The sequence below is a fragment of the Dromiciops gliroides genome, chromosome 5 (assembly GCF_019393635.1).
Source record: "Dromiciops gliroides isolate mDroGli1 chromosome 5, mDroGli1.pri, whole genome shotgun sequence".
NCBI classification, from domain to species: Eukaryota; Metazoa; Chordata; class Mammalia; order Microbiotheria; family Microbiotheriidae; genus Dromiciops; species Dromiciops gliroides.
In genome coordinates, this window is record NC_057865.1 from 25,835,020 (window position 1) to 25,843,449 (window position 8,430).

The following is an 8,430-nucleotide window of genomic DNA, read 5'->3' on the forward strand; positions in this document are numbered from 1 at the left end:
AAAGCTCTTTTGTGCTTCTATTATGTGATATAATTTGTGCTGTTCTACTTCTCCCTTCTCCCACCCACAGCATCCCCCTTTCTAACCCCTTAATTTAATTTTTTCAATAATCATCTTATCAAATCAATCCCAAACCCCTGTCCTCTCTGTATGTACATTTTTCTAACTGTGCTACTGATAATATTCTCACTAGTTATAAGGTATCTTCCCATTTAGGACCATAAACAATTTAAATTTATTAAATATTTTATGATTTCTTTTCTGTTTAACCTTTTTATGCTTCTCATGTCTTGTGTCTGAAATTCAAATATTCTATTCAGCTCTGGAATTTTCATCAGGACTTGTTGAAAGTACTCTATTTCATTAAATATCCATTTTTTACCCTGAAGGATTAAATTCAGTTTTTCTGGGTAGGTAATTCTTGGTTGTAATCCTAGTTCTTTTGATCCCTGGAAAAGCATGTTTCAAGTCCTCTAAACTTTTAATGTAGAAGCTGCTTAGTCCTGTGTGATCCTGACTGTGGCTCCATGATGTTTGAGTTGTTCCTTTCTGGCTGTTTGTAATGTTCTCTCCTTGACCTGGGAGTTATAATTTGGCCATAATATTACTGGGAGTTTTCATTGTGCAGTCTCTTTCAGGAGGTGATTGGTAAAGTATTTTCATTTCTATTTTACCCTCTGGTTCTAGAATGTCAGGACAGTTTGCCTTGATAATTTCTTGAAATATGAGATGTGGGCTCTTTTGGTTTTTTATTATGGTTTTCAGGTAGTCCAATAATTCTTAAATTCTCTCTCCTAGACCTGTTTTCCAGTTTAGTTGTTTTTCTGAAGAGCTATTTCCAATTTTCCTCTATTTTTCATCCTTTTGTGTGTTTAATTGTTTCTTGATGTCTCATGGAGTCAGCAGCTTAATTTTTTTTTTTTTTTTTGCGGAGCAATGGGGGTTAAGTGACTTGCCCAGGGTCACACAGCTAGTAAGTGTCAAGTGTCTGAGGCTGGATTTGAACTCAGGTACTCCTGAATCCAGGGCTGGTGCTTTACCCACTGTGCCGCCAAGCTTTCCCCAGCAGCTTAATTGTTAATGAATGATTTTCTTCAGTGGGCTTTGGTAACTCCTTTTCCATTTAGCCAATTCTACTTTTTGTTAATTTTATATTCTCCCCAAATGCCACGTAAAAAAAACAATTTTCTTTTTGTTTTTGTTTTTGTTTGTTTGTTTTTTGCAGGGCAATTGGGGTTAAGTGACTTGCCCAGGGTCACACAGCTAGTAAGTGTCAAGTGTTTGAGGCTGAATTTGAACTCAGGTCCTCCTGAATCCAGGGCCAGTGCTTTATACACTGCGCTACCTAGCTGACCCCCCAAAAAACACTTTTTAACATTCATTTAAAAAAATTTCTTGTTCCCAATTATCCTCCTTCCTCTCTTTTCACCCCTCTCCATTTCATTGAGAAGGCAAGAAATTTTTTATAGGTTATACATGTGCAGTCATGCAAAACATATTTACATGTTAGTCATGCTGTGAAAGAAAACACGGACCAAAAAAGCCCAAGAAAAATGAAGTAAAGAAAAAAAGTATGCTTTGATCTGCATTCAGACTCCATGAGTTCTTTCTCTCAAGATGGAGAACATTCTCCATCATGAGTCTTTTGAAATGGTCTTGGATCATTGTATTGCTGAGAATAGTTAAGCCATAACAGTTGATCATATATAATATTGCTGTTGATGTATACAATGTTCTCATTTCAATTAACATCAGTTCATACAAGGTTTTCCAGGTTTTTCTGAGAGCATGCTGCTCATCATTTTTTATAGCACAATAGCATTCCATCACATATACAATTTTTTCAGCCATTCCCTGATTGTTGGATATCCCCTCAATTTCCAATTCTTTGCCATCACTAAAAGAACTCCTATAAATATTTTTGTAAACATAAGTCCTTTTCCTTTTTGTTTTTATCTCTTTGAGATATAGACCTAGAAGAGATATTGTTTAGTCAAAGGGTATGCATGATTTTATAGCCCTTTGGGTATAGTTCCAAAATGCTCTCCCGAATGGTTAGATCAGTTTACAACTCCACCAATAGTGTCTTAATTTTCCCACATCTCCTCCAACATTTGTAATTTTCTTTTTCTGTCATTTTAGCCAATCTTATAGGTGGGGGTAATAGCTCTGAATTGTTTTAATTTGGATTTCTCTAATCAGTACTGGTTTAGAGCATTTTTATATGACTTATAGATAGCTTTACTTTGCATGAAAATTGCCTATTCATATCCCTTGACCATTTATCAATTGAAGAATGACTCATTTCTATAAATTTGACTCAGTTTTCTATATATTTGAAAAACAGAGAAACTTGCCAAAAAATTTTCACAGTTATGATTACTATCCTATTTTCCCTGTTTATCCTTTCTCTCTCTCCTTTCACCCTGTCCATTCTCAAGTGTTTTACTTCTGACTTTAACTCCCCCAATCTGCCCTCCCTTCTATCAGCTCACACCACTTTTCTTATCCTTTTCCTCTCCTACTTTCCTGTATGGTAAGATTTCTGTATCCAACCAAGTACATATGTTATTCCCTATTTGAGCCAATTCCAATGGGAGTAAGGATCATATGCCACTCCCCCAATAAAACTCCCATCTTCCCCTCCACCATAAAAGCTCTTTCATGCCTTCTTTTAAGTCAGATAATTTTCCCCATTCTGCCTCTCCTTTTCCCCTTCTCCCAGTACATTCCTCTTTCTCACCCTTTAATTTTATTTTTTTCAGACAATCATCCCATCATATTCAACTCATACCTGTGTGCTATGTCTATTTATATTCCTAACTGCCTTAAAGATGAAAAAGTTTTTAAGACCTAACCAAGTATCATTTTCCCATGTGGGAATGTAAATCATTCAACTTTATTGAGATACTTATGATTTCTCTTTCCTGTTTTCCTTTTTATGCTTGAGTCTTTTATTTGAAAGTCAACTTTTCTATTCAGCTCTGGTCTTTTCATCAGGAATTGTTTAAAGTCCTCTATTTCATTAAATTTCAATTTTTTGCCCTGAAGGATCACAGTCTATTTTGCTGGGTAGGTGATTCTTGGTTGCAATCCTAGCTCTTTTGCCCTTTGGATTATCAGATTGTTTACCATCTCAAAGAGGAGGGAGGGAAGGATGGAATTTTGAACACAGAACTTTAAATAAAAATATTAAAATATTATCTCTCCTGGATATATTTTACATCTCAGTTATTTTTCTAATGAGATATTTCATATTTTATTCTATTTTTTTCATTCTTTTTATTTTTATTTTATTGTTCCTTGCTATTTCATAAAGGTAAGTTACTTTAAGGAATTATTTTCTTCATTGAGTTTTTGTACCTTTTTCCATTTGGCCAATTATGCTTTTTAAGGAATTCTTCTCTTCAGTGATTTTTTTTTTTGTATATCTCTTTTGATTTGGCTAATTCTGCTTTTTAAAGCATTCTTATCTTTGCTGGATTTTTGTGTTTATTTTACCATTTTATCTATTCTGGTTTTTAAGGTGTATTTCAGTATATTTTGTGCCTCCTTACAAAGCGGTGGAATCGTTTTCATGATTTTCTTGCATTGCTCTCATTTCTCTTCCGAATTTTTCCTTTATCTCTCTTATTTGATTTTTTAAATCCTTTTCGAGCTCTTACATGGCTTGAGACCAATTCATATTTTTCTTTGAGACTTTTAATGTAGCAGAGTCTTGACTTTGTTGTCTTCTGAGTTTGTGTTTTGATCTTCCCTGTCACCATAACTTTGTATAGTTGGGATCTTTTTTTGCTGTTTGTTCATTTTTCAAGCCTGATTTGTAGTTTTTAACTCTATGCTCAAGTGAGGCTCGGCTTCTGGAGTGTAGGGGGCATCGCACCAAGCTTTAGGATTTTTGTGTTGCTGTTTTCAGAGATAATTCCGGGGACCTATAAGTTTTACCTTCTTCCATGGTATTGTGATCTAGGGAGATATGTGTTTACTAGTCTTGTGACCTGTGCTCAAGTCTGTGAGTGACCACAAGCACTGTTTTCAACCCTAGAACTGTGGCCATGGTCCCAGCTTCTCTGATGTGCTCATGCTTCCCCTCATCCTGGGACTGAAAGCCAGAAATGTGAAGGGGACTTGAGCATGGGTAACGCAAACAGTCCTGCCCCTGGTGCCAGCAAAGTGATCAGTTGTCCAACCCCCTTACAATCTGTGGGCTGAGAATTCCAGAAACCACCACTACCACCACTGTCACCACTGATTCCATCACTTCCAAAGTCTACTGCTGGTTTGCTAGGGGATGGCTTGCGCTGGACTGCACTCCACTCTCACCCTAATGCAACAGACCTTTCCTCTTGATCTTCTAATTTGTCTTTGGTTGGAAAATTGTTTCATTTCATCCTTTTCAGGATTTGTTTTGAGGCATTATTTAAATTTTTTGAGGGGCTTTGGAGAGAGCTCAGATCAGTCCCTTCCTTTTCCTGAGAGCTTGGCTGTGCTCCTTGAAGAATCTATTTTTTAAGGAGTTATTGTTTCCATTAATTTCTGCACATCTTTTTTTTCATGCCCAATTCTACTTTTTAAGGAGATCTCTTCAATGAATTTTATACATTCCTGCCCACCTTGAAAAATTTGGCCTATTCTTCTTTTTAAGGATTTCTTCTCTTCAGTGGATTTTGGCCCAATCTGGTTTTAGGTACTGTTTTCTTCATTATTTTTTGTGCCTCCGTACCAAGATGTTGCCTTTTTTCTTGCATCACTTTCATTTCCTTTTCCAATTTTTCCTCTCTCTTATTTGATTTTTTAAATCCATTTTGAACTCTTCTAGGAATTATTTTTGGAGGCCTGAAACCCATTCACATTTTTCTTTGAGGCTTTGTGTATAACTGTTTTGATAGCATTATCTTTTTCTGAATTTGTGTTTTGAATTTCCTCCTCACTATCATAACTCTTTGTGGTCAGCTTTTTTTCTTGTTTACTAATTTTTCCAGCCTATTCCATAAGTTTTAACTTTATGTTCAAGTCAGGCTCTACTCCCAGAGTGCCCTAAACATCAGGTTTTCTGTTCTTCTATTTTCAGAGCTAATTCTGGGAATTTATAAGTTTTCAGTTTTTCTAAGGTGGTATGATCTCACTACTCTCTTGGCCTATGCTCTGGTCTGTGAGTGACCACAAGTACTCTTTTCTGCCCTAAAACTATGACCAGGAATCCTGCTCCTAGTAGTGCTCCTCCTCACACTGGGATTGCAACCCCAGAACTGCATATGGGCAATGCAACAGAGTTGTACACCCAGTGCCAACAAAGAGTGCCCTGTAATCTCCTTCTGACCAGCTGCCTGATCCTTCCCCCTGCCCTTTATCCTCTGTGGGCTGAGAGGTCCAGAAGTCACCACCACTGCTAATTCAGTCACCCTCACAGTCTGCTACTGACTTCCCACAGCAAAGCCTGCACTGGACTGTGCTCCATTCTCACCCCATTGAGAAAGACCTTTCCTGCCAACCTTATGATATCTTAGGCTGGAAAATAATTTCATTCCATTGTTTTCTTGGTTGTGCTGCTCCAGAATTCATTTTGAGATATTATTTTAAAGTTTTGTGGATGGGAATTTGCCTTTACTATGCCACCTTGGCCCTACTCCCTCAGCAATATGCTTTTTTCTTTCATCTAATACTCAGGTTTTTGGACATTGTTTGATCTGTATGCACTATTGTCAAAGGATAGGTGATGAAAATACTTTGGGATCACAGTGAAGTCAGTCAATCTTATTTCATTTTAATAATTTTGATAAAAATTTAGCAGGGGAAAATATTAAACGTATTGGTTAAAATAACCATGAGTAAGATCATGGATTTAAAAATAGGTTGGTCCTATTTTTCACATTGGTTTAAAAATATACACCATTGATTTTCAACTTGTGACCTACAGTCAATCACTTAAGTCTTTCCGGGCATATGTTTGCTTAGCTATAAAATGAAGGGCTAAACTCAGTGACTTCTAAGATTCCTTCCAGACCTAAATCTGTCAGCCCATGAAACATCAAATGACTTCAAATGGTAAACCAGACTCTCTAATATCAGCTTTGCAAAAACATTTCATTTACTTCTCATCAATTGTTTTAGTATTTTACAAGAGTCATGATTTCCTTATTACGTTCCTTTGACCAAAACAGAAACAACTTATTTATGTCTTAGAAGAAGTTTTCATGAGTGAGTTTCTATGGCTAAAAAGTCCAACAACTGGTGGCTAACCTTTTAGTAATGAGCATCTTCCAATTTAGCTAAGGTAATCCTTGGACTATGGTGCTAGAATATTTTCATTATACATAAAACTAAATTCTGTTTTAAGCCTTTGTGTTAATGCATGCTGGTATTTTTTTGTTTGCCATTTCTTTTTGTGTAGAAAGTACCTATCCCAAAATGATTCATACTATGCCATTAAATATATTTCTACTTCCCTTTGTAAGGATACCCTAGATTGGAGCGAAAACCTAATCTTTAAGTAATTTTTTCCTGGTGCTCCAGGGATGGAGGCTTAACAAAATAAAGAGTATGAGAAAGGGGAGCCCAATTACTCTTATTAGAATATCCTCAAAAACTGAACCTGGACAGCTTTAGACTAGTCAAGAAGAGATGCCTAAGAGAAGTGGGAATTGTGCCCTCAATCCTTTGAGCCCAGCAATTGTTCTTAATGTTAGACATATGAAATCAAAACATCAAAAAATCATTAAATCTTGGGGTTTTAGATAAAAAGCTTATAGGTCATCAAATCCAGCCCCCAAGAGCAGAAAGAGGTATTTTAAAACTGCAATATTTTTTTGTTTGTATGGGTTTTTTTTGCAGGGCAATGGGGGTTAAGTGACTTGCCCAGGGTCACACAGCTAGTAAGTGTAAAGTGTCTGAGGCTGGATTTGAACTCAGGGAGTCCTGAATCCAGGGCCGGTGCTTTATCCACTGCGCCAGCTAGCCGCCCCAAAACTGCAGTATTTTTGAAAAATTATAACAAAAACTGAAATGTAGAGGCACCAAAAGGTAAATACTTTCTAAAACCTATACTCAATAACTGAACATTTATTAACTACAAGACACTTAACTTTGTGTTCTGTAACCATAAAACAAAATATTAACTAAAACACAAAGAAAAAACTTAGACCAAAATGCACAAAGCACTGTGAGAAGAAAACTAATTACATTCTTCATGAACATGAATGTAATTAAAAATGGTGTTTCTGCTGCTAACAATGTTTTGCCTTTGAGCACAGGATGTTTTGGAATCTGGATCTGGTGTTCTCCATTTTTATTATTTGTACTGTCCAGGCATTATGAAAATAAAAACTGAATAACAATAGAAAAAAAATAAACAACTTTAACAGCTCAGTATCATTTGGTATACATTAATGACCACAACAAATAAACGTATCCTATCATTATGTTTTTAAAGATCACACCATTTCCTTTTTATTTTAAATTTCCCTTTTATTTCTATTTCTCTTGGAACTCCAACATTTTCCTTCTCATATCCAGGATACAATACTTACATGAAGAAGTAAAAGTCCTTCAAGACAATGAAGATGTTAAGCTATTTTACCAGGTAAACAAAAGAAACAACCATGTTTCTTTTTTTTTTTGAACATAACTTTATTTTTATTTTATATTTTTCCAGTTACATATAAGGGTAGTTGTCAAAATACATTCTCATAAGATTAGAGTTCCAAATTTTTCTCCCAGCCTCCCTCCCTTTTCTCCTCCCTCCAAAAGACAGCAACCAGGTTATATATGTACAATCCACAAGTGTTCTTTTTATCAGTTCTTTCTATGGGGGTAGATAGTAAGTTTTCTCATCAGTCCTTCGGGATTGTCTTGGATCATTGCATTGCTGAGAGTAGTAAACTCATTCACAATTGATCACTGAACGATACTGCTGTCACTATGTACAATGTCCTCCCAGCTCTGCTCATTTCACTGTACATCAGTTCATGAGTCTTTCCAGGTTTTTCTGGGATCAACCTGTTTGTCATTTCCTATAGCACAATACCATTCCATCACAATCATATACCACAGCTTTTTCTGTCATTCCTCAATTGATGGACATTCCCTTAATTCTCAATCCTTAGCCACCACCAAGAGTTGCTATAAATATTTTTTGTACAATTTTTCCCCCTCTTCTCTTTTCCATGATTACTATTGTTAACTGTTTCCCTTCCATCCTCTTCCCTTCCCCTTGATATTTATTCTATTAGCTATCTTCTTTCATCCTATCCCTCTTCAAAATGGATTTGCTTTTGTCTGTCTCCTCCCCCAATCTGACCTTCCTTCTTTTGCCCCTCTCTCTTTATCCCCTTCCACATATGTTTTCCTGCAGCATTAGAGAGATTACTCTACCCATTTGAGTGTGTATGTTATTCCCTCCTTGAGCCAATTCTGATGAGATTGAGGTCTTCG